Source organism: Marmota monax, unplaced genomic scaffold (genome assembly GCF_021218885.2).
Source record: "Marmota monax isolate L192 unplaced genomic scaffold, Marmota_monax_Labrador192_F-V1.1 WCK01_AAM20220418_F8-fsc00056, whole genome shotgun sequence".
Lineage (NCBI taxonomy): Eukaryota > Metazoa > Chordata > Mammalia > Rodentia > Sciuridae > Marmota > Marmota monax.
Genome location: NW_026695212.1, coordinates 12,278,185 through 12,305,419, shown reverse-complemented (window position 1 = coordinate 12,305,419; position 27,235 = coordinate 12,278,185). Strand labels below are relative to the sequence as shown.

The 27,235-nt window shown below is 40.2% G+C and overlaps 1 long non-coding RNA gene across 1 annotated transcript in view; it reads left to right on the top strand.

Moving 5' to 3' along the window:
* Window positions 1–7,328: 7,328 nt before the first annotated feature.
* The window catches only part of LOC124083969 (uncharacterized), a 40,859-nt gene continuing 20,952 nt past the window's right edge, over window positions 7,329–27,235 (top strand). Inside the window, exon 1 of the long non-coding RNA XR_006848963.2 lies at window positions 7,329–7,965. This is a non-coding gene — a long non-coding RNA (uncharacterized LOC124083969). The remainder of the gene's footprint in view (window positions 7,966–27,235) is intronic.

The window sequence follows — 27,235 nt, the reverse complement described above, 5'->3', positions numbered from 1 at the left end:
GCTTGTTGGTCTCTTTCTTTCTTTCTTTTCCTGTTTGTAGGATAGGAAAAATAATTTCTCTCTACATTTCGTAGTTCTTAGTCGGACAGACTCCTGTAACAAAAGATAGTAACAAGAGAAAAACAGAAGTTTATTAACATGTGTATTTCATATTACATGTGGGAGATATGCGGGAAATTAGTACATTTCAAAGAGGTGAATTTGAGTTCAGGCTTAAATATCATCTACAAGTGAAACAAAGAAAAAGGCTGGGCAGTGACAGGGAGTCCCCCAGGAAAAGCATTTTTAAAGCAAGGAAGTTTATTATACAGATTCAAGTCAGAGCCTTCTCTAGTGATCTAGAGTTGTCCTTCTCTTCATGATACAAGCCAACTGTAGCTCATTTTATTGTGCTTTGCTTTATTGTGCTGCAAACCAAACACAGATGTTGTGTATTTTCCCAAGTGAAGGTTTTGCCACACGGACTGGAGCAAATCTATTGGCACCATTTTCCCAACAACATGTGCTCACTTGTGTCTGTCACATTTGGGTAATTCTCACAATATATCAGACTTTTATATCCTTATATCAGCTATGGTGGTCTGTGGTCAGTGATCTTTGATATGACTTCTGTAATTTTTGGGGGGATGGCATGCATGGTATCCATAAAACCATGAACTTAATGGATAAGTGTGGTGTGTTCTGACTGCTCCTCTGACTGGCTGCTCCTGTGTCTCTCTCCCTCTCCTCAACCTCTCTATTACCTGAGATACAATATTGAAATTAGACCAGTTAAGGACCCTACAGTGACCTCTAAATATCCAAGTGAAGAGAAGTACAAATGTCTCTCACTTCAAATCAAAAGCTAGAAATAATTTAGCTTAGAGAGGAAGACATGTTGAAAGTCAAGATACGCTGAAAGCTAGGCCTCTTTTGCACATCAGTTGGCCAAAACAGCCTTGTTGCTCTTATGGAGAAAGCTCAATGGTCAAGACAGAAGATCAAACCAGCCACAATGTTCCTTTAAGCCAAAGCATAATCCTCAGCAGGACCCCAACTCTTTTTAACTTTTCAAAAGCTGAAAGATCTGGGTGTGGTGGCACATGCCTGTCATCCCAGCGGCTCAGGAGGCTGAGACAGGAGGATTGTGATTTCAAAGCCAGCCTCAGCAACTTGGCTAGGCCCTAGGCAACTCAGTGAGACCCTATCTTTAAATAAAATATATATAGTAAAGGGCCTGGGGATGTGCCTAAGTGGTAAAGCACCAATCCCTGATACAAAAAGAAAAAGAAAAAAGTCTGAAAGATATAAAGAAGCTGTAGAAGAAAAGTTTAAAGCTAGCAAGTTTTGTTCATGAGATTTAAGGAAAGCAGCTGTCTCCCTAACCTTAAAGTGCAAGCAGGAAGTGCTGATGTAGAAGCTGCAGCAAATTATCCAGAAGATCTAGATAAGATAATGGATGCAGGTGGCTACACTAAACAACAGATTTTCTTTCCTTTTCTTTTTAAATATTTTTTTTAGTTGTTGATGGACCTTTATTTAATTTATTTGTATGTGGTTCTGGTAATCAAACCCAGTGCCTCATACATGCTAGGCAAGCGCTCTACCACGGAGCCACAACCCCAGCCCAAGATAAGAGATTTTATACATAGAAGAAACAGCCTTAAAATGGAAGGTGATGCATCTAGAATTTTAAAAGCAGAAAGAGGAGTCAATGCCTCAAAAAGTTGAGGCTGACTCTTGTTAGGGGCTAATGCTACTGGTGACTCTTAAGTTGAAGCCAATGCTCATTAAACATTTAATATTCTCAAAGTCCTAGGGGCCTTAAGAATTACACTAAATCTACTCTGCCTGTGCTTTATAAGTGGAAAGACAAAGCCTGGAAGATAGCACATCTGTTTATAGTATTACTGAATATCATAAGCCCATGTTTGAGAACTACTGCTAGAAATAAACAATTCCTATCAAAATATTATTGTTCATCGACAATGTGTCTGGTCACCCAAGAACTCTAACGGAGTTGTAAAACATGATCAATGTTTCCCTTCTTGCTAAAAATATCCATTCTTTAGCCCATAGACCAGGGATAAATTTCAACTTTCAAGTAGTATTATTTAAGAAATATATTTTGTAAGACTTTAGCTGCTATAGACAGTGATCCATTTGATGGGTCTGGAGAAAGTCAAGTCATAACCTTCTGAAAAAGATTTTGTAAGCCATTCATGCATGATTCATGGGAAGGAGTCAAAATATCATTAACAAGAGTTTGGAAGAAGTTGATTCCAACCCTCATAAATGACTTTGAGAGGTCTAAAACTTCAGTAGAAGAACTAACTGCAGATGTGGTAGAGATAGCAAGAGAACTTGATTTAGAAGTGGAGCCCAAAGATGTGACTGAATTGCCACAATCTCATTATAAAACCTTAACCTTCAAGGACTTACTTCTTAATGGATAAGCAAAGTAAAAGGTTGTTTTTTTTTTTTTTTAAGATGGAATTTACTCCTGGGGAAGACACTGTGAAAATTGTTGAACTTGCCACTGGAGGAGGGTCCAAGGAGGTCCCAGAGAAGGAGAACTCAGCTCAGGATGATGGAGTCTGAGATGGAAAATTATTTCAGTATGCATCAGAAATTGAGGCACAGAGACTTATTTAGGAAAGCAAGGAGCATACATTCAAGGAAGAACATAGGATATCTCAAGAATGAGAAGCAATGCCTTTGTCTGGGTCTAATATTTATGGTGGGACAGTAGCTATGGAGCTGAACTAGGGTGGAATTACACAATTTCAGGCCAGTTTTCCTTGGGTTTGCACAATGCCCCCACATCATGCTATCTGCAGGCAAGGGCCAGAGCACAAGGATGTGACCTGGATTCCTTGGGAGTTGCTTGTTTTGCATTCCAATGGTTCATGAGTGTTTTCTGCATCTCAAGGATTCATAGGCTCTTCTCTTAAGAATCAGAGTATCTTTTCTTCCTTCTTCTGTATCCCCATAATCCTATCTCAAAATGACAACAAAGGATTTAGAATGTTACATAAACTCAGTTGATCAAGCAGTGGCAGAGTTTGGGAGGACTGACTCCAATTTTGAAATAAGTTCTAGTGTGGGTAAAATGCTGTCAAAGAGCACTGCATGCTACAGAAAAATCTGTAGAAAAGTTGATCTGTGTGGCAAACTTCATTGCTATCTTAAGAAATTGCCACACCTACCCCAACCTTCATCAACCGCACCCTGATCAGTCAGCAGCCATCAAAATGGAGGCAGGACCCTCCACCAGCAAACAGATGATGACTCATTGAAGGCTCAGATGATGGTTAGCATTTGTGTCATTTGTGTTTGTGTGTGTGTGTGTGCGTGTGTGTGTGTGTCTGGTACTGGAGAGAGAGCCCAGGGGTGCTTTACCACTGAGCTACATCCCCATCCATTTTTATTTATTTTAAGACAGGGTCTTGCTAAATTGCTGAGGCTAGCCTCAAATTTGCAATTCTCCTCCTCAGTCTCCCAAGTGACTGGGATTACAAGTATGTGCCACTATACCTGGTGATTGCAGGATTTTTCAGTGATAATTCTTTAATTAAAGTATATGTGTGTGTGTGTGTGTATACACACATATACATATATATTGTTTTTTAGATGTAATTCTTTTGCACCTTTTATATAGTACAAAAATAACTTTAACACCCCCCCCCCCCAGAAATTGAAAAAATTGTGTAATTCATTTCATTGCAACATTTGCTTTATTGCAGTGAACTGGAACTGAATCCACAATATCTCTGAGGCATGCCTATACAGAGAAGAAGACACCCTTACAAATGTAGGGTGTAGATATAAATTGTCCTTACAAAAGGGCACTTCTACTTCTAATTTCTGAACCTCTTCTTTTTCTGTACTTTCTCAACATAATCAGCTCAAAATAATACAGATAGGCTCCTGAGGTAGAACTCTTCACTTCTTAAGGTTGTTGTATGTCCCGTGACTAATGTAGCAACCCTTAAATATCCTCAAGGGGGCTGCTGAAAGTAGATGAGATCCAGGCTGAGGAGTTTGCCATATGATGTCACTGAGTGGGGTGAGGCAAGGAAACCCTGTTTCTGGGGACTTGAAGTGAGATGGGAAACAACTGGGTTTAGTGATGAAACTTCTTAGGGATGTGAAGCAACCAGCAAAGGGGTGAGGTGGAGGGAGTCATGAGGGCCATCCTAATCCTAATCCTAATCCTAAACCACGAGAACAGACCAGGAGTTCCTCAGGTACAGGCAATGGCAGCCACCACCAGCAAGATGTGCCGCTGAACAGACCCGCCCCACCTTGGTGGGCACCAACCTGCCACACCCAAGACAGGATGGGTGGCCTGCCATGGAGACAAAATAAGAACAGGTAGCACACCTGCCCCATCCCCAAGTCCCCAAGTGCCACTAAGATGCAGACCTTCCTCCACACCGAGATGCCATCTTGTGGACAGAGAGGGAAAGGAAAAATCCAGCTCTTGTAGGGAGATTTTTTTTTTTCATTGATAGAATACTCAGCCAACATAAAGTATTTTAACTCAAATACACAATTGATTAGAAAAGTTAAGAAGCTTTTCCTCATTTCTTCCTGTATGGTCTGCTTCCCAGTGGGGTGGGTGCTCATGAGGAATTGATTTGTTATAGAAAATTTTAAAAAGCTACATGTTCCTTGTGCATTTGAGTTTTAGTTTGTGTTCAATTTGTAGCTTCATTCTTCACATATTCCTAAAAAAAAAAAAGACACGTTTTCTAGGGAGAAGAATTCTGTAGCTCCCCTAGGATGCAGAAATACTTGCAATTAAGTTTTAAAGCAAGCATTTATATACATATATATATATATATATATATATATATATATATATATATGTAAATAAATTATATAAATATATTTCCTCCTTTCTCTGATGCTTTATTTAGAAACTGAGAAAACACAAACTTTAGGTTATTAAGTAACTTCTGGCATCTACCCTTTGAAGAACTTGACTATCAGTAGGCACTTGTCTCTCTAGTCACCTTTCCATGTGGTTTGCTGCTTGTCTGCAGGAGGCTGTCAGCAGCTCTGGCTGCACATGCTGTGCAGAGTGGCCCAGCTGTGTTGGGATCACATCCCAGCTGCTCCTATTCTATGATCTTACCTAGGTTCCCATCTGTCTCAGTCTCAGGTAACTGTCCTGCTGAATTAAAAAATAAAAAAATAAAAAGAGTAAAGTTCCTCTCCTTCTTACTTCAATAGAGAGAATGTCAGAATTTTTCAAGAGATATTTCTAGTGAAAAGCTAAGAAATAATTTTTAAAAAACCACCAAAGTATAAAAACAAGGATTTGGGGGACTATGATTTATGATCGTAAAGGCGGGGGCCGGGTGCAGGGGGAGCCTCAGCAGAGATTGCCTCAGATGCAAAGCTTCTAGGGCATTCAGCCATGATTTCCTTTTCCTCTTTTTCATCCCACCAGGGAACTCTTGTCCCAGATTTAGAAATATCCCTTCCTCCTTTAGTGTTTTTCAACTAGTGGACACTTAGGCCGTCTGGCCGCAGTAGACATTTGACAGTGTCTGGAGGCACTTTAGTTTTTCACAACTGAGGGAGGTAGAGGCCATGGATACTTCTAAACATCCTCCAATGCACAGGAGAGACCCCACAACAAAGAATTATACTGTCTGAAATGTCAATTGTACTGAGGTTTAGAACCTCTGCTTTAAGAAAAAGCATGTGGAATAACCTCATTTCAAAATCAGATCCAAGGCTAAGGAGGTAGCTCAGTGGTAAAGTGCAGCCCATAGAAGGCCCTGGGTTAGATCCCTAGCACAGCTTCCTACAAAAAAAAAAAATAAATAAAGTCATATCTAATATAACAGTCGCCTGCTGTGGTCAAAAGATGACGTAATTCATTCAGGGGAAGAGAAATAATCCCAATTCTGTAATAATCAATCTGTTCATTCACCTACTGAATGATTATTGGTGTCTACTCTGTCCATGGCACTGCTAAGCAATGAGCAAGGCCCCTTAAGGACAGGGGCAAAAGAAGGCCATTAAACATAAAACTTACACAAATGTATTATTTAGTTATAATTGTGTTAAATATAATAAAAAAATTATGGGCTGGGATAAGAATGTATGGTGAAGGGAAAGTTAGCTCCTCCAAAATCAAAAGAACTTCATAGTTTCTAAAAAATAAAAACTCCACTAAAAAAAATCTTCAGTGTTTTAATCTGTTGAATATTCATTTTGGTGGTGTTCAATGACATCATCTCTTTAGCCTTAGTTTTCTGAAGGAGAACTGTAACTCCTATTTTTTTTTCCAAATGCCAGTTTGAATTTCTTTTCCAGGGCAATAGCCTATTGAAATTTGCTGCAGAACACAGTCTTCCCTTCACTAGGGATGCCAGAGTGATCCTGGGAAGTGATGGGGGTTGGAAGGAAATGTGGGACTTTTCCAAGACTAGAGTTTGGAATCAAATGTGATAACCGGAGGTGGAAAGAAAAAGCTAGATTTTTCCGGTGGGCCCTAAAGACCCCCAAGTATATTATAAGGGGTGGCAGAGGGAAATTGGACACAGAGAAAAGAGAGGAAGGCAGATAAAAGAGGAGGAGGTAATGTGACCAGGTGGAAATTGGAGGAATGTGGTCACAAGTCATACAGGCAATCACCAGAAGGACAGGGCAAAGAACGGGTTCCCCCTCAGAGCCTCCAGGGGGAGTGCAGCCGGCTTTCCAGGTGATTTCAGCCCAGAGGTAGTCATTCTGAACTTTGGGCTGCCATAACTAGGAAGGAACATATTTCTAATCTTTTCAATCACCAAATTAGGAAATTGTTGTATTTACTTGGCCTTCTATGTATTTATTAATTCAACCTAAGATAGATGCATATCTCAACACATTCTAAATCACTCAGTGCATTATTAATTTTGTCTTAGAGCTTTTAGATCTCTATCAGAGCTTCAATCTACTGGTGAGTCTGATTCACCAGTTTTTTGGTTTTGTTTTGCAGCACTGGGGATTGAATCCAGGGTCTTGCATAGGCACTCAAGCACTGAACTATATCCCCAGCCCATTTTTAATTTTTTTTTTTTTTTTTTGAGACAGGGTCTCACATGTTTGCCCAGGCTGGCCATGAGTTTACAATCCTCCTGTCCCAACCTCCTGAGTCACTGGGATTTCAGGGGTGCACCACTATGTCTGCCTATTAGGTAATGAACCAGTGTAGATCAGAGATGCCTGTTTCTCAGAATTGTGGAGAAGGTTCTAGTTTCCGTTTTACTTCAACCCCAAAGACTTCCTCCTGATCTAAGTAAACCTTCTCTTGCCTGAACACTTGTATTTTAAAGGTTCACTGTCCTATACTGAATAACTGATTTAGAATTACTAGTACAAAAATTCTGTTTTCTTTGTTCTTGTTTTGCATCCTTTTCCAGTTTGTATTCTCTAGCTCTGAATATCTGTTTTTTTTTTTTTGAAGAATGGATTTATATGTGTTTCTCTCCCCTCTCCCTCTGCTTGTTCTCGATCTTAAAAGTTACCTAGAGCAAGCCGCCTCTTTTTTCTCTTCTTGTTATTTCCTTCGCTCAGCGGTGTGGAGCTGTGCGGCTGCTCGCCCCTGTTTGAAGCCACCCACACAGTTCGAATCACACTCCCAGCCGCTGACAACTCAACACAACCCAATGCCAGTCACAAATGCTTCCCTCCTGAGTTCCACAACCACTATGAAAATGAGGCCGTGGGATGTAAGAAGAAAAGAAAATGATGTTTCGTGACTGGAATTTTTAAAAATCTGAGAAATAGGAAATAAAGTAGGTCAGATGATTATTTTAAGATAATCAGTGGTGACAACAGGAACTCAAAGCAAATCTATATCAAAGAATCTGGAAAATCAAAACAAGCCATGTGAGGTCCTTTTATGTAAGTACCTCCTAGTGCTTCAGGGAGAAATGATAGCGAGGACTCTGGAAGGACTGCCAAGCAACAGTCACAGGATCCCAGGTGAGAAAAATGTACTCAGGGCTGTAACTTCATCAGAAATATATATTTGGTCTCTGCTCCCAGTTCCAACTCAGACCCCCTAAAACCCTTATATATCCTGAGTGATAGAGATGCTTGGAGCATCTTTTGTTCTGATATTTGGTCTCTGCCTCTGGTCCTGACAATAGCTGTTAAGCTCCTTGGAAGTTCCTGGGTGATGAGAGCACTTTTGGCTCTAATGAGGGACTCTTGGTGGGCTCCTAGATAGCTTCAAGATGGGGACTGGTCACCAGAAAGCCCAAGCCACAGTTTAAAGCTTGGAATTCCTCCCTCCCTGTCCTTCAGGGTGGAGACCAGCTGAAAGTGAGAGGCTGTCTTGTGGGAGGGAGCATTTATGGGTCTGTGCTAACTGAGTAGTTAGTATCTTAATTGAATTTTAGGACAAACAATAGATGTCCAGAGAAAGTTGATTGGTATCAAGAAAACCCCCACATTTTTGTTATCAGAAGTATTAAGAGTATATAAAAAGGAATTTTTCTTTAAAAGATTAACAAACTGTGTCCCACAGGTCAATTCTGGCCCACCACCTGCTTTTGTAAATAAAGTTTTATTGGAAAACAGTCACGCCCCTCCATGTGGTCTATGGCTACTTTTGCATCACTATAGCAGAACTGAGTAGTTGTGGTAGAGACATTTGGCACACAAAACCACCTAAAGTATTTACTATTCAAGCTTTTACAGAAGCTGTAGCAGCAATATCAGGTGCAGAAAGTGAACTCCAGCAGTGGGAAAATAGCAAGGAACTCCAAGTATACTGGTGTTACTAGTTTCCTAGGGCTGCCATGACAGATGATCACAAACTGGGCAGCTTCAGACAACAGAACTTGGATACTTCACTCACACTTTGGGAGACCAGAAGTCCATAATCGAGGTTTCAGTAGGGCTGGTTCTTTCTGGAGCCTCTAAGGGATAACCAGTTCCTTGCCTCTCTCCTTATGGACACATCAACCCTGTCTCTGCCTCCATCTTCACGTCATAATGTGCTTTGTCTTCTGTGTCTTCTGTATTGCTATCTTTATAAGGACCCATCATTGAATTTAGGGCCCCCCTCCTCAATTCAAGATGAGCTGTTTTGAGAGCTGTAACTGAACTTTACCTACACAATTCAACTTATTGCACCAAGAAAAAAACATCAGCCACCTTGGGGGAAAAGCAGACAGCTCAAGGCATTTGAAGAGACATTGTTATGAATGTCACCCACCCACTCTTCAATGTGGCTCTAGAGACAGTGATTCCAAAAATATTTGCCTGATTTTTGTGTACAGTTTTTACATTTTAAGGAAAACATTTTTAAATCCACAGATAACCCTCTATATTTTAATCTTATACTTTATATTTTACTTTTTTCTCTCTTTTCATTTTGTCTCCTTCACAGTTTTATGGTCTACCTGCATAAAGCCTAGGGGATTTAGGATGTCATGGACCTAAAAGTAGCAAAGAGGACAAAAGACTCACAATAAGATCAGGAGAAACTTGGAACCAGAAAAAGTAGTTCTTGCAGCCTCCCTTGGTGACCAAGACAGGGAACTATCATATTGCAGAGCTGTCAGATAGTGGCACAGAGGGAATCCAGTGAAACCCTTTCAAGTCTGCACAAATCTCTTTCATCTCATCGGAACAGTTTTGTTTTTTTTTTTTTAATTTTTCACTTGCAATTTGAGATCAAGGAGGTGTTGCCCTTTGTGTGGCTCATCTTGTCCTTCATTTCATTTTCATTCCCAGATTCCAGACTACTAATATTGTGCAGATGAAATGTAGGGAGGATTCCTGCTTTTCCCCCTATCAGTATGTACCACTGTGACCAGAATTCATTAGCAAGGAAGGGAAGAACCTGCAGTCAAGTTGGCACTCTTGGAGAAATGTCTGAGTGGAAGTGACAGTTCCCCTTTAGGGACTGTCCTTGATTGGCACTAAATCCAACCTACAGAGAAGGTGTCAGGGAAATCAGAACTCTGGTCTCCCAAGGACCACATCCTTGAGGATGTGTCAATGGAGCCCTAGGCATGAGAGAGGCAAGGCAGCCTCAGTGGTGCCAAATCAGAAATGCCTCATGTTGGTTGCAAACATCTAGAGTAGGTCCTGTTTTCCTGTGTGAACTTTTTGTCTATTAGCTCCAGAATCTGGGACAAATCAAGGCTCTGAGATCTTAAGATTTAGAGATTTTTCTAAAGATTCACTTTACCCAAAGCACACTGTTTCTTCATACTTTTTTCATGCATGACAAAGTTTCCTATATTTATTAAATGTGACTTGCATTTCTTAAGCTGCCCAAGCCTAAGTCAAAAAGATGTCCATAATCCAAAATAATAAGACAGAATAATGTCCTTCCCCCCCAAAAAAATGTCCATGTCTTAATCTCTGCAACCTGTGAATATGTTACCTTAAATGGCAAAAGTGTTTTTTGCAGATCTGATTACGTTAAGCAACTTGAGATAGAGATTTTTTTCTGGGTTATCAGGCTAAGCCCAATGTAATCACAAGGGTCCTTTGCTAGGGAGGCGGCAGGCCAGGGGAAATGAAAGTAGGTATCAGAGTGATGTGGCCATGAACCAAGGAATGTGGACAGTTTCTAGACACTGTAAAGGGGAGCTCCTAGGGGAAAATTGGCATTGTGGATACCATGGTGTTAGCTCTATAAGAGCCGTTCTGTACTTCTGACCTCCAAAGCTGTAAGATAATAAATCTCATTGCTTAAAAAGAAATGTACATGGCTGAGGCTGTATTCTGTTTTTTTTTTTTAATTAGTGCATTACAGTTTTACATAATGGTGGGATTTGTTGTTACATATTCATATGTGCACACATATAACAAGATAAAGTAGGCAATATCATTCCCTAAGATTTTTTTTTGTTTACTTAGCATTTTTCTGAATGTACCCACCTGCTCTTCTGAAACTGTGATTCCTCTCAAATTAATATTATGGAGTTTTAGTGTATTGTTATTTATAGACTTAAGAGAAAAAAGAAGAAAAAAATCTGTGTTTATATCTCAGTGTCACTATTGCTATCTAAATAACTAGTTGGCTTCTCTTAGCTTCCTTTCTTCATATATAAAGTAGGGATAAAAATATATATTCTTTTCAGAACAGTTAACAGAGTAGACCAAGACTAGTATTTTGTAAAGGCCTGATTACAGGGTTGGTCCTTTACTGGTATCTAGGAAACTAAGTTTTGTGGAGGGTTCTCATTATTCTCTAAATGACACAAGAGATTCATTATGCCTAAACCATAAAACAGGGTGGTTTATGCTGAGCATCTACTTTCATTCTGAGGGTATGGGATTTTGACAGATGCTAGACAGAGAATGTCTAGCTGACGAGTCCCTGAAAAATCCCTGGGCACTGAATCCCTAATGAGCGTCCCTGGTGGGCACTTCACATGTGTTGTCCCAAGTCGCCAGAGGAATTCAGCTCACCCTGTATGCCTGAGGACTCATGGGATCTTGACTCTAGTTTCCTCCAGGTTTTGCCCATGTGCCTATTCTTTTTGCTTCCTTTAAGTCGCATTCTTTACTATAATAAATCTTAGCCTTGGGTAAGACTATATTCTAAATCCTGTGTGTCCACCCAGTGAATCATTGAAATAAAGGAGTTTGTTTGAGGACCCCTGACACCCCTTTTTGGTAAGGTTCTTGTAAGGATTAAATAAAGTAGATGAGTGAACAGAGTGTCTGCCACACATAAGAGCTCCATGAGCATTGTTCTCATCCATTCAACAGATGTTGAAACCAATCATGGATCGCACCCTGCCCTCTACAGAGTCTCCAACAATAACCAGAAGAAATAACCTTGCCATCATGCAGCTTTCATTTACTGGGAGAAAAAATTAATAAATAAAACAAATAAATAAAATATATAGAGTGTTTCAAGATGATGAATGTTGTGGATAAATATAAGGTCCAGAAGGGGAATACAAAAAACATTTGTTTGAGGGTTTTGCAGTTTTAAGCTGGGTAATCAGGAAAGATCTCACAGAAGAGGTGATTCTTGGGCAAATATGTGAAGGAAGTAATGAAGAGGCTGAGCCACATGGACATCTAACAGGAAAGGGATCTAGCAAAGGGCACAGTAAGTGCAAAGGTCTCGGAGCTAGAATATACCTAGTATGTTTGAAGAACATTGAAGAGGCCAATGTAGCTTAAGCAGAGTAGGTCAAAGGAAAGTGATCAGAGTTCAAAGGGGTAAGGCAGAGAGTTGGGGGATAATATTCAATAGGACTTTGAAGACTATAGTAGTAACTCAAAGATCATTCATGATGGTACCTTTCCTTCAGAGTCATAGGAATTCATTGACTGCTATTGGAGAATCAAATATAGAGGGATGAGAGCGGAAGCAAGGAGACCAGTTAAGAGGTTATCCCAGCAATTCAGTGAGACAGTGATGACTCCATTATGGATGGTCCATTGTGACAGCAGAGTATGGAGAAATGGTCAGACTCTGAATATGTTTTAAACGGAATTTAACAGGATGGATTGAATATAGGGTACAAGAGAGGGTTCGGGGTGAGTCTAAAGTGTTGCTCTGAGGGGCATCACCCCTTGTGTTTCTCAATTCGTGTGCTATCTACTCCCTCTTTTCCAGTGGCTTTCTCTCTTTGATGCCTCCACCAAAGGATCATTGATAGCAATATGGCTCCTGGTCTCCATCAGTGTCTACAGAGGTGTAAAACATCAAGGGCCTGGATGTGTGAGCTAAGGTACTACCTCCTGTTATGACCAAAGCAATAAAAACTGCAGGAGTGTGCTGACCTCTGCTCCAAGCTCTCTAGTGAGTGCTATGCTTTTTTTGGTCAATTTTCTCCTGCTCTAGAATTCTGGTAAAAATCTAAAGTCAAATCTAAGTGACAGATTTTGTGTAAAACTCAGAATCACTCCTCTGACTCGTCCATTGGTCTTAAATCCAATTTCTCTCCCTCTTTTTCATCTTATGTTCTTTTCTACCTAGGAAGTGTCAGGGTCACATATAAAAATCAACCCTCCCAAGGTTTCCAGATGTGCCTGAATCCTGAGATGATGAAGTAGGTTGGGGAGGGAGACATCTGTTAGGGACATTCTGGGATCTACTTTACCAGCACTAATTATCCTAACTCACTTCTGTGATGGAAAACAGTTGCATTGCTTTATAGCCACACCAAGGGAAATATTTTAGCAACTGACCTTTTAATGGCAAAACATTGGACTAAAGAAGACAGTACACAATGTTGATTCTCTTCCAGTACTTTTTGAATGACAAAAATAAATCACGTCTACAATTGCATTTCTTCTCATTTTTAACACACATTATGGTGTTAGTGAGTGAAATTGTATAATTATAGTTCTTCCTCTAAGGGATTGTGAGAAATTTCTGGAGCAATTATTTAGAAACTCTTTCACCTGTGGTGAGTTAGAAGCAGCAGCTAGAGCCCCACGCTCTGAAGCACTCCAGAGAAAGAATCAACAAAGGACCTATAAATGTTTCTTTGTCCTTGTTCTGATGAACTATGGATTATGACATCCATATCATATACAAGGCATAATGACAATGGAACAAGACTGGGTTCTATCAAGCAGACCAGAAATCAGGGTTGTTTAAACAAATATGTATTCAAATTATAGAAAAATCACTCTTTGATTCAAATGTATGAAATGTCAAGATCATTGTACTGTCATGTGTATCTAATAAAAAAATAAATTAAATAAATTTAAAAAAAAAATTCACTCTGCCCAACTTCAGGGCAGAGCATAGTCAAAGAAATTTTAAAATAATTAAAGTTGTTGTTCTCCTTCTCCTTCTCCTCCCCATCTCCTCCTCCCTTTCTTCTCTTTCTTTTTTCTCAGTGCTCTACCACTGAGCCACTTCTCCATCCCTCTCTGTTTTTTAGTTTGAGACCAGGTCTTTAAGTTTGCTAAAACTAGCCTCAAACTTGTGATCCTCTGGCCTCAGGCTACTGGGTTGCTGAGATTACAGGTATTCACCATCAAACTTGACTAGAATTCAAGTTTTTTACACCATATTCCTGAATGCATTGAAGGAGAAACCAAGATGGCAGAGGGAGATACTCACACATTGCAGCAGCTACTCAAATGCCCAGGAAAACTCCTCCTTAAGCTATTGTTTCTCTTCTTTCTCCTCTTTATCTCACTGTTCATCAAAAAGGCCCAGGGCCTATTTGCTGTACGAAGTCAAACAGATCATGTCAGAATCCTTTTTGGCACATGAGGAAAAGGGAAATGATGAGGAACTGCCACAATTTCTCTTTTCTTTATGCGTCTGAATTAGTGTCATCTGTTTCCAAATAGTTGCCTTGAGAGACTCCACCCTTTATCACCAATGCCCAATAATTTTGGGATATTAAAAAACAAATATCCATTGCATCCCTTTGAGGTCATATTCTGTGAAAACAGCCCCAACCTGGCACCTGTGTGACTTTTAGGACTTCCGTGTCTTTGTTTCAGCCTCCATTGCTCTGAGTGGAGAGAGAACCAACAGGCTGATACCTGTTAGGGGGAACTGATGATACTGGAGACAAGAACTTCTGATTTGGTAATGGTAGCAAAGAGTCTGAGCCAAGTACATGTGACATACACAGGCAAGGCTTTAGCTGGGGCTTGAACTGAAGAGAGATAGCCCTGATGGACAGGGACCAGGCTATTCACCAAACAAAGGAAGATGTAAGCTTTTATTGATTTTCTGGGGAGGGCTAAAGTCCAGTAATTTTTCACTGGACAGAGGCACAGTTTCAAAAGATATTTTCTTGTGCTGTGGTGTGTTTTCTTGTGCAAACATGTTGGCCTTGAGGATTAGGTAGTTTATCCCAGGAACCAGTGAATGCCATCATTCTACACAAATATCTTGACCTTGTGGTGAGGTTGGGCTGTAGCTGCTGAGAGAGCCTATGGATGGGGTGGAAGGGGTTTGTCTTCTGTCCTTTAATGGTGATTCCCAATAGTCTCATTCTCTCCTTTAGTTTATTTGCGGATATATTATGGTAAAGGCATCATGGCCTTTGGGATGCACCTGGTCTTGCTAGTCAATAAGACAGTCTGGGAGAGTAACAGGATAGGAAATTACACATTCCATTCTTTAAGTGGACAATATGTCATGAGTTAAGGCCTCAAGAGTTTCCCTCCCTGCCTTTTGTCCCCACAGTGGTCCTAGACTGCCTCACTGGGACCATTCTGTAGGACTCTGGTGATGATCATCAGTACCTGGGGATTCATGACTGTGGGTATAGGTAGGTGCAGGATGAGGGTAAAAGAGGAAAGAAGAAAAGAAAAAAAATATAGAAGAATGAGATCAAGAGAGTAAAAAGAAGGCAAGATAGAACAGAGGAAGGAATTAAAAAATAAAGTACTTGTTGAAACAGAAATGGATTATGACACTGATTCTCCAACCTCTCAGTGTAATGAAGTATGTGGTTTACAGTAGATTGCCAGCCACTTAGGGAAAGGAGATGGTGCAAGATTAGGGGAACAGAAGGCAGAAGGCTATGAAGAGGGACTACCTAGAGATACTCACTTTAGGTTTTGTTATACACCAAGAAGTTGCCCTATTAATGATTAAACTTTGCTTTAATAAAGTTAGAATATGAAGAAAGCTACTCAGTCTATTAATAAGGAAATCAACTTCTTTATTTTAAAAGTTCTGATGTCACAAGCCATTATCTGTGGTATGGCAGTTGATTATAATAGAATTAATTGTCACATCACAAATGGTAGCTTAAGGGGTAATTGAGTGGACTGAGTGGGTGGATAGGCCTATTATAACTGAGAATACAGTTTGATTAATAGAAAGAAAGGCTAGGGAACAAAAAAATCAAAGAGAAGAGACTTCTTTTAAAAAGAGAGAGATGGGGAGAAAAATCAATATGGGGAACTCTAAAAAATAGGTTGAAATAATGTATATATTATACAAAAATGAAAAAAAATCTAGTTTTTTGCTTCAACCCCACCTGTAAATTTAACTGATGGAATAGGCAAAAATTGCCCCTATATGTGGCTGATGTATGTATGTGTGTGAGTACTTTAAAAAAAAAGAGTCCTGGTGCCTAAACAGGAGCCCCAAACAATAAATCAGCATCCCTCAAAGGCAGAACATGGTATTTTTAAGGTACCCCAGATGATTCAAATGGTCTGTGGAGGCTGAGATCTAGCAATTTAGATAGTTGTCCATCAAAACCCACTTTAGTGGTCACCTCTGTTAGAATCCTTCCCTTGCAATACAAGAAGAACACATAGCAAATTGTGTCATTGCAGTTTATGTCTGTTTCATTGTCTTTTAACCTTCATTACCTGATTGATGGTAAATTATGGCTGAATGCATCGTCATACACATTTCCAGCCAGGGTCATGGGGAGGGGCTGCCACCATTTTAAAAACAGCATATTCATATGGCACAAAGAGAGATGATGTGACTCATTTAATTGCATTACATAGCTCTGAGTCACCTGGCACTGTGCCAGTCAAAAAAGTTCCAGAACCTGCTGTTTCAGATCTTCAGCCAATAGACATTTTTATCCTGGGAGCCAGGACTGAGGATGCAGCTGACAGAATTAGCACAGGGCTTCTCTCAGGGAAGTCGCTGCTCCTCTGTGCTTATGTAACCATATGTTGTACAAGGATGACCCATGGAATGGGATCCAAACATTGTTCCAGTTTCCTTCCATTGCTTCCAACTCTATTCAGTGGAGACAACTTCTCCTGTCCATGAAGAAAGTCTTGGGCCACTCTCAGTTTGAGTCACTTTTTAGTTGTAAAGCCATCTTATTATAGAAATAATATATTTAGTCTCATATAATAATTAAAAATACAAACTTCAGATCAGGGCTAACCCATCACTCCTTCTCCAGACCTGGCCTGCTTCAGTAGCTTGTATGGGAAGGGATCTGTGGCCCTTCTGCTCTTTTTCCTATCTCAGCCATGCTACCTGTGATTTCCTCTCTGGCTGAAGTCAAAGTAAGGAAAGGGATGTTGCTGCTCCTCGTCTGAATCAATGAAAATCCCTGGCTGGGACCAAGAGATGTAGCAGATCATTTTCTCATGGGAGGAGGGGCTTTTGTGGGGTCTTCAGTAGCTTCTTGTTGGGCCCCTTACTTTTGCAATTCCCTTGACCTGGGACAATCAGTCCTATTTTTGGTGATATAGGGGGAAAGAAAATGCTTCCTTCTGCCCTTCTAGGTTTTATGGCCAATCTAAGTATTAAATCAATATAAGACAGATGAATAGGAGAAAAACAACTTGAGTTATGTACGTATACATGGGAGCCACACAAAAATATGACTCAAGTAAGAAGCCAGATGATTGAAACTTACATATCATCCTGAGCTATAGAAATGCATAGAGGTCTGGGAATTCTGGGGTGGTTGGTGGAGACAAATTAGGGGAATGGGAGGGAAGAAAATGCATGGTGACTAATATTTGCCTTGTGGTGTAGATAGAAATTTCTCAGGTGATGACAGTTGTCTAAGAGTAGCTCTCTTCCTGATGCAAATATTTTTAGTAATGAAAATTCCATTTATACAAGTAAAATTCCTTTAAATGGGAAAAAATATACTTTATTTTAGCAGATGCTAAAATGAGGGAGAGGCAGAGCTTTTCCTGTGTTGTAGAAATCTCAATTGCCTTTAGCTCAAAATAATCAATGTGCTACAGAAGAATATTTTGGGTGGCACACTTGGAACCCATTCAGTCATCATCTATGTCACCTCCTTCACCCTGCCTCTTTTAGCTGAGGTCTCTGTGTCCCTTCAGGATAGTCTATTGGAGTAGGCAGAGTCCTGACAAAGATTCTGTCCTTTGAGCAAACTTTGAGGTTCCTTTGAATCCTTTCTGGCTAGGCCCAACCTTAGGCTTTCCTCTTCATCCTGACAGATTCCAGTTTGGCAAGAACCCCGCTAAGTCAGTTTGGTGGCAATCCCCCAGCCTTGGAATCTGACTACCCTGGATGTCTTACCCTGGCCCACCTTCAGCAAGTCTTCTGTTGAGCCAGTCTAGCAGGAATCTCCCTTACCCCTGATGCTTCTTCTTAATAATTTTCCCATCCACTGCCTCTCATCTTATTCCTTGACTATGAATCCCTATCCTTTTTGCAGTGCCCATTCTCTCTCCTCCATTGTAACACACCATTGCAGTGGTCCTGATACCTATCCCCGTGGCCTCTCCCAAACACTGTCTTCTTTATCATCTTTAACAACGTTTGTGAATAATTTCTTTCTTTGATACCCCACACTGCTCTTCTTGCCAGTGACACTCCATGAGAGACACTGATGGTGGCCTTGCCTCCCTATCATTTGAGGTCAGGTCCAGGCCCATCTCTATGGGGCAGCACCATTCTGGCTTCACTCCTCTCCAAGGTGAGAGTCAGACACCATTCACAGTGAACGGTACCTTTCTCGAGCCTGAGTGAGACTAGTTCTTTATGTCTCTGGATTTCAGGGAGAACCTCACACCTCTCCATGTCGTTTCCCTGAAGTCCCCATCTTCCAGATATATCATCACTGTCTGGAAGAAACACCTCCACTGTCACAGAGATGCACAAGAGCGACCTAGGCAGACAGATCCAGGCAGACGGCTGAAGAGAGAATGATCCGGGCCACACTGTCATCCTCAGCAGTCCAGAGCCCTTCTTGCAAACAAAGGCCCAACCCCCACTTCAGCGATACATGCCAAAGGACAACGTGTCAACACCCGACAGGTGGCACAAAACAGCTGCCTCGGGCGGAAACAATTATGACCAGGCTCACAAATTGAACAATTATTTTGGAAGTTTTAGTGTGTGATTGATTGGCCCCATTGTTTTGGGTACATGGCAGAGCACAACCCTCACCTCATGGCCAGGAAGTAAAAGAGAGAAAGAGGAGGAAACCGGGGAACTACAACCCCCTCTAGGACACTACTTCCATGACCTAAGGACACCCACTAGACTCTACCTCCTAAAGTGTCCACCTCTTCCCAACAGCACCATCCTGGGGACCAAGCATTTAACATGGGTCTTTGAGGAACATTTAAGATCCAAACTATAGTAGTTAGAATATGAAATAGTTGTCAAGACTGGCATGACAGTAACGATCCAGGGCTGAGTGGTCATGACAATCTAGTTTACTGTGTCCGATCAGTTTAAGGTACATATGTTACCCGCCTATTTCCTATAGGTAACTTGATTTGTGACATATCAGGTTAAGGAATTTTTTCCAGAGTCATATAGCTCGTGATAGACTTGGGTAGGAGACAACTGAAAGTTGATAGGCACTGGCAAGAAAATCTTAAAGGGGCCAGAACCTTTACATCTACCCTGATACAAAACTGGTGTTGAAACAAATTGGAATGGGCTTTCGGCCAGGCTGGCAAAACACAGGTTTGGTGAGTGTGATAAAGGGACAGGTGATGAATGGTCATCAAAATCAGTCAACAAAAGTAAGGATTCAGGAAATTAAAAAGAATATGATGACACAAAATCACATGACAAACCACTGTTGGTATCAGAAAATTTCATCATGAAATCGCAAGATCCTTGCCACAAGGCTGGCAGTCAGGAGTATGATCCCAGTCTTGTTTGGAGGGTTGGCCACTGGTCAGAGCAAAGCAGGACTCATCCTTGAGAGAAGAAGGGGGATATCAGATGAGATCAAAGGTCTGGGATTAATAAATAGTAGAACTCAGTAACATTAATAGAACAGTGTTCTAAAGTCAGAGCAGGTGAAGGAGGTGTTTGGTTGTAGAACTACCTGGGCTTTGTACAGTCCTCCTTATGGGGGTCCTCCTGGGGCCTGGGGCCTGAGGGTGTTACATACCTAAAAGCTTAGTTAGGGACAGAGGTGTGCCTCAGGGTCAGAAAACCAAGCCCAATGATGACATTCCTTTCTCAGCCTCCATTGCCAAGCCTCCTATCCACTGTCTTTCACCTGCAAATTCGACCTTCACTTAATTAAAAAAGAAAGAAAGAAAACAAAAACTGACTTAAGCCTGAATCTCCACTTCGTCTGTTCTTATAAGAACTAAGCTGGAACAGAACAAAGGGAGAATTCTAATTCTTCAGCTTGGCAGCAGGTGAACAAATGAGCCCACAATGCTGTCAAATGCTGTGTGAAACAACAATGGCACTTGTCAGCTGCTACTTTTAGTGGGCACTAAGTTTGATGAAATAGCCCAGTTGTACAAAAATGGGAAAAATAAGTGACAGCTATGGAGAAGGATGGTAATAGACTTGAGTCTGCACCTCTAGATATAAAGTTTCACTGAAATACCATTAAAGGTGACCTTCTTAGATAATTGTGCTTCACTATGAACTGCTAGTTTCTAGGGCATGTTCCTTTTTGTTAAATCGTGAGAGAGATCAATCAGCTAATCTGGGCAATTAAATAAACACCAAAAAGGTCAGCCTGGCTGAATGCATAATAATTACCAATATTTTCTGGACCCCTGCTAAGGGCCAGGTGCCATGCTAGCTGCTTATGTCTCATTGAATTCTCACAACAACTCTAAAAACTAAGTACTATTATTTTTCTATTTGCATGTGAGGGACCCGAGTCTTAGAAAGTAAATTATGATGCCCAAGCACAGATCACTGGTAGGAAGTATAGAGTCTGATTCAGAGCAGCTATGCTTGTTCAAGAGGCAAAGCATCCAAGTTCTCACCAATGAAGCAAGCCAGGCTGTGGTGATGTTGCTAGTTGACAGCCCAATCTCCCTTCACCCTGTCTGTTTTAGCAAGAGAATCCCATGCTCATTCAGGGTAGCAGTATGAAAGAATTCCCAACAATCAGTGTAGTTAATACACTCTATCAATGGCTCTAATTAATGACTTCCCTGAGCCCATTCCCTCTTCCGTGAGACCTGTAATAATAACCATGATGTTCACCAAGCATAAAACTGGCTAACATTGAATCGGTGCTTACTGTTCTGTCAGGTACTATTCTAAGCCCTTTGCATGGATTCTGGCATTGATCAAGTTGTATAATGGTTTCAGTTATTTGCTTCTTTAAAAATTGGTGGTATAGAATTTATATTTTTCCACATAAACTATATTACCATATGATTTATATATTTGTGTGTATAGTTGAAATGTACATATATATGCTGAAGCATGAATTATAGATAGATAGATAGATATAGATATATAGATATAGATATATAGATATATAGATAGATAGATATACACACAAGGGGACATGTTCAGAGAAATGCATTGTTAGGTGACTGCTTCGTTGTGTCAATTTCAAAGTGTACTTACACAAACTAAGATGGCCAGGATATCACTAGGCAATATAATCCTATGGGCCATCACTGTTTATGCAACCTATCGTTTACATCACTGTTATGTAGTAAACAGCCACATATAATATTTATAACCTGAAGTTCACATAGAAGCATACATAATCCATAACCTCATGAAACCAATGTGCTAATAAGCTTGAGGTCCTATGAATAGAGAGTCATTTGATAAAGCAAAAATAAAAGGAGAGAGAATACATTCACTCTGGGTGACTTTGAAATAGGAGAGTTGGGCTTCTAAGTTTTGTTCTCCTTCTTTGTGTCTCTAGTCTTCCCCCACTGGAGACTTCCCCAGACAGTCCCCAGTGCCCATTATCTTCATGTGGCCCAGGTCCTTCATTGTGATACCTCAGTCTTGATCCAAACGTGCCCATGTGATTCATGATTCAGACCCCAATTTCAATCAAAACTTGCCTTGCTCATGGTAGAAATTTTCAGATAGGAACATTTAGAAGAATATAATCTCTAATTAGGAATTTGTCCACAGAAGTAGAAGAGTACAGATGGTTGGGAGAGAGGGAGCATGTTATTTGGAGGTAGGCGTGGCTTCCTATGAAGGTGGCCGCCTCCGGCTCTACACCAAAGCTTCCTCTGGCTCCCCTGAACCCATCCCGCTGATCATCAATCTTCCCTGTCCACTTTCAAATCCAGAAACTCTCTAAATCCAGCCATTAGGAGAAAAAAGAAAAAGGAAACAGTTTCTATGGAAGCATCGGATAGCAGGTAGTGCTTATTCTCTCTGTTTACAAGTCAGTCTGAGATGGGGTAAAGCATGAAAAGACTTTTAAAACCTGTACACAATTTGACCCAGCAATTTAACATTTAAGGGCTTGTCTTTAAGAAATAAATGAATAAGGTCTGGGGATATAACAGTGGTAGAAAGCTTGTCTAGCATGTGGGAGGGCCTGGGTTTCATACCCAACATGGCAAGAAAAGAAAAAAGTAGATAAGCATATAAGGATGTTTGTCCAAGTCTTTTTTAAAATGAGGATTACTGGAGATTTTCCCAAAGTGTGTTGTTTAGAAAACTAATTTCTAGAAGTTATTTTTAAAACCCAGAGGAATAGTTGGGGGAACTCTTATTTTTTAAAGAGCATGCCACATGTTTGATGGGGCCTTGTCATTGGTTTTAGACCATTGCTATGGTTACCATGGAGTTTAAATATATATATGTAAGCTCTAAAGTAGCATATTCTATACTTATCCTTTAATGAAAGTTGTATTTATGTGGAGGTTAATGAGAACTTGGTTATACAGCCCCTGCTTTTCATGAAACCCCCCTCCTCATGTGTGCCTCCCTCCCAGTGCCCCACGCAGAATCTGCTAGAAAGAATCTTGTGAGAATCCCTTTCTGAAGGTTCAGAATCATCTGAGCTGGTTTCAGCTGCAGTTTGATGCTCTATCTCCTGCAGTACTATATATTTCCTCACTAAAACAAGATTTGAAATAAACAATTGCAGCACAGTAACAGTAACTTAAAACAATGAAACCCAATTTAACTTACTTCATTCCAACGTTCTCTATAACCCTTCTGAATCTGTTGTTTGCATTTAAAATTTTAAACAGTGATTAAAAGAACAAGATGCAAAATGTGATATTTTTGTTTGGTAAGTACAAGTTTTAGTCATGTATGACATAGTTTACTGAATTTAAAGTAATAATTTAAAAATGGAACTTCATTCTTCATTATTAATTTTAAAATGAAAGAAAAACTCAAGAATTAAAATTCCTAGTTATTGCATGACTATTAATAAATATAACCTTATCTTATGCAAGATGAAGGTGTTAAAACCTAAACTGCTTCAAGTGTCAAATATACTATATGTGCTGCTGCTTGTGGGGACAGTTCAGTAATTTGAGTGCTACTAAGTTTTTCTGAGACTTGTGAAAATTGTTGGTGGTAAATCAATTTGTCACTGCATATGTTAGTTCTTTGGGAAAAGAATATCAGGGCAGGTGGATGTGCAATAATAAGTTCAGTCTTCCACTTTACAGTTTGTTACCAATAACCAGGAATAGCATCCAGCTACTGTCATAGGAAATAGTCAGAACTCATAAGAATTCTCAAAACTCTGTAGTAACCAAATGTCTCAGAACCTCAGTTGCTATGCTAAGGATGGTGAAAACATTGAGAGAGCCATGGAATATAAACAATTTTCATGAGCAGATAGGACTCAAAGCAAACTGTTGAGGTAATAATAAGACATTCAGGAAAAAACCTAAGTTTTAGAGAAGACTTAGACTTTGGCCTGGGTGCTATCAAAATTATTTGGTATTAGGTCATTCAAAATATTTACTGATTCTCCACTGTGTCAGTACTAAGAGTACAAAGATATTTAGGACAGGTTGTGGTCCACATGCCAAAGGAAGGAGACTCCTCACTGGCCCTCAAAAAAAAAAAAAAAAGTAAACAGGTAAGTGGATGAAGCACTTAGTTGTTTTATGTGCCATAAATGAAACAAATGACTTTCCATTATTCCTAGGATAAAGACCAAAATTCTTAATATGGTATATTTGTCTTCCTATAACAAAATACTTGAGGCTGGATACTTCAGAAGTGAAGAGGTTCATTTGGCTCATGATTCTTCTGGCTGGAAGTTCAAACAGCATTGTGCTGGTGAGAGCCCCTTTGGCTATATCACAACATGTCAGAGAAGCAGACAGGTCAACAGCTGCATGCAAAAGAGACCAAGCAAGTGGATAGCTTTACATATTAACAACTCAATCTCTTGAGAACTAATTCACTCCTGCAATTGACTCATGTGAGACTCAACCTACTTTTCCAAACCAGCATTCATCCATTCATTAAGGTAGAGACCTATTACCTTCTATTAGGCTGCATCCCTCAACAACACCACTCTGGGAACCACACTTCTAGCACAGGAACTTTTGGGGGACAAACCATCTCCAAACCATTCTCTCCAACCACAACTTACACTTCTCCCTTGCTAGTGCTATCTGTGCCAGCCACAGTCCTCTTTTAGTTCCTCAAATGCACCAAAGCCTTCCTGTTTCAGGGCCTTGGCATATATATTGGCCACGTCCACTTTTACTTTGCTTCAGTTGACTCCTAATGTACTCTTCAGATCTCAGAACAAATATGTTCACTGAAAGACATACCTGATGTTCACCTACCTCCATATGCACGGGGCAACCCAACATATCCACTACTAATGTCCACATCAGACATGCCCATAGTACCCTAGCTTTTTCTTAACTCTCACCACGGCTTGTAATTAGTAATTTGCCTGTGTAATCATTTGTTTTTCTGCTTTATTCCACTGCCACTAAGCTTCACGGGGCAAAGTCTTCTTTGTATTTATATTGTTGAATTCCCAAGTCTTTGCAAACTAAATTTGTGGACTGAATGAATGGAGGCATGCATAAATGAATACATAAGCAGCTAAGAAACCTACTAGTAGGGATGTGCCTCAAGAGAAAGAAAAGCCTGGTCTGTCCAAAGAGCTTCCTCATTCTTAGTTTCATGAGCCTGGGCCGGCTGGTCAAGTTGTTGCTGTTATTTTGAATTTCTGTTTTTAACAGCTCCCCTACTTAAAACCAACAAAACAAAACAAACAAAACAAACCCTTCCTTCTACTTCTTAAATTACACTTTAAATTTTTTCTTTAATCATTTGGGTTTTAGATCCATCTTAATTGTATAGCTTTACATTCCAAAGCTTTCATCTTTTATTTCACTAGCCCTCAATCTTTTTTAAAAAAATGATAAATATTTTGTTTTATTCTGCTTTTATCAACTCCTAATCTTAATTTGAAATACTTAACCTGAGTCTTAAATCCTTTTTGTCTTGCTACTTTCAATTTTTATAAATCCCTTTTCAGCTCTGATTTTCAAATAGGCATAATTTATCTCAATTCTTTTTAATCTATTAATTGACTTATTTGTAATTGATTAATAGATTTAAGCATTCGCTAAGCATGGAAACTATCTTTTACTTGCTCTTTTACCCCAGTTGTTCTCGTCTCTTTCCCTTTCTCTCCCTCATACCTCTCCCTCACTCTGCTTCCCCACTTTGTATTTGCACTGGCCAGAAAGAAGTCAATAATGCAAACAGTGGAGAGAGTATGCTTTATGAGCATGGAAAGCTGGCGTCTATCTTTCCCCATCCATTTTCTCTGCATCAGCTTCTTAGGGCCACTTCCTCATATTATTCCTGATTTATTAAGGATGGTTCTCCTGAGATCTCATTGCAGAAGATTTGTTGAACTCAATCCATTCTCTCCAGGGAAACATGTGGTATTTTGCAGTTTAGATATTAATTTGCTGAAACAGTGTTGCTTGTTAATGTCCTTTACCATCTAATCCTTATATGAGTAATTTGGGGGAATCTCTGCCAGATGCATGACCAGGAAGAACTGAATAGAGAATAGGAATCTCAGTTCGATGCCCTCCAGGTCTCAACCAGGTGAGATGCTGACACACCTCTGAATAAATACTTAAAGGATGTTTCAGAGTATAGAATCCCAGCCAGTGTCTTGACACCACTAAGACCAGCTTCCATTCACCACTCTTCCGAAGAGGCTTTCCTTCCCTTCTTGGCAAGTTGAGAGAGGGGGAGTCCTGGGCCCTTGCTGCCCTAAAGTCTCCTTTTTCTCCTGAGGGCCTTTTGAAGCTAAAGAGTGTGGAGCGAGGGCAGTCTCACAGAGTTCTTTAAAGAGGACTCTTTGTTCCTTTGCTGCAGGGTTAGGTCTACTCAAAGGAGTGGATTTCTCGGAGGTAATGGAGAATTCCAATTCCTTTGATATTGGCTCACAGGACATGGCTCTCTCCAGGATGCCAAGAAAGTCTTTAACACCAGGGATTTTGGCTGAGTTAGTGGGACATTTTGCTCATCTTTCCAGAGGAGAGCTGGATGCCACTGAGGGACATGAGAATACCTATGAGACACCCTGGTCAGTCATATCCCACCTTCTCTCCTCAAATCTAGCATTCTCTCCTCAAACCTACACTTGGAGGTTTCTTACTGTCATATAGATTCTTTTCCTCAAAGAGATCTGATCCACTTCACATTAGTTGATTGGATTAAATGCCTTCCCTCCCAGTTTCAGGGAGAAAACCGCACTCACAGAGTGGACCCTCAGACTCTCTGATCTCACTGTCTTGTCAGACCTAACAACTGTCCTTTGAGAACTGTCCTCTGACCTCTTCACCATCTAACTCCATTCCAGAACCAATGACTCTGATCCACTGGTTCACCTTGGCTTCCTCAACTGTAAAATGGGGTTAATAAAATCCATCTTTTAGGATTCTCCTCAGGAATGCATGACACATTTCCATAAAGCAGTTAATGTAACTATACCAGTGTCTGGTATATATGAGATGTGGGTAGTAAAGGTGAGCTAGTTTTACTTGACTTATCTTCCTCTTTCCTTTTAAAAATGGATCTGATTCATTTAACAGTTTCTGGCACAGGGAAATGTACTTAAGACACCTGGATCTAGAATCTTTTAAGGGGCTGAGCCTCTAATTGTTTAAAATAATTTGATTGGGATGTCCTGTATTTGTACAAGCATTGAATTTTATTCCCAGTCTGACCCAATGGGAATTATTCTTTATTTCTCACTTCTTGAGCCTAGATGGGCACCCTGCTAGCCACTGGCCCTGAGACAATCCCAAATGTTATGGTGGGACTTACATAACCTTGCACATAGTGGCCCTAGAACATTTCCTATGAGAAAAAATGGGTCATTTCCTGTACCCTAAGCACAGCTAGGTGAGAACAGTAACTTGTTACCTTTCTTACCCAATAGATACCCTTAGCTTCTGCCTGAACCTAAAATCAGATTGGTCATGAAAACATCTACAGCCTTAATTTTTTTTTCTTTTGTGGTGCTAGGGATTGACCCCAAGAGTGCTTTACAACTGAGCTACATCCCCAGTCCTTTTTATTTTGTTTTAAGACAGGTTCTTGTTAAGTTGCCCGGGCTGACCTCAAATTCATAACCCTCCTGCTTCAGCCTACTGA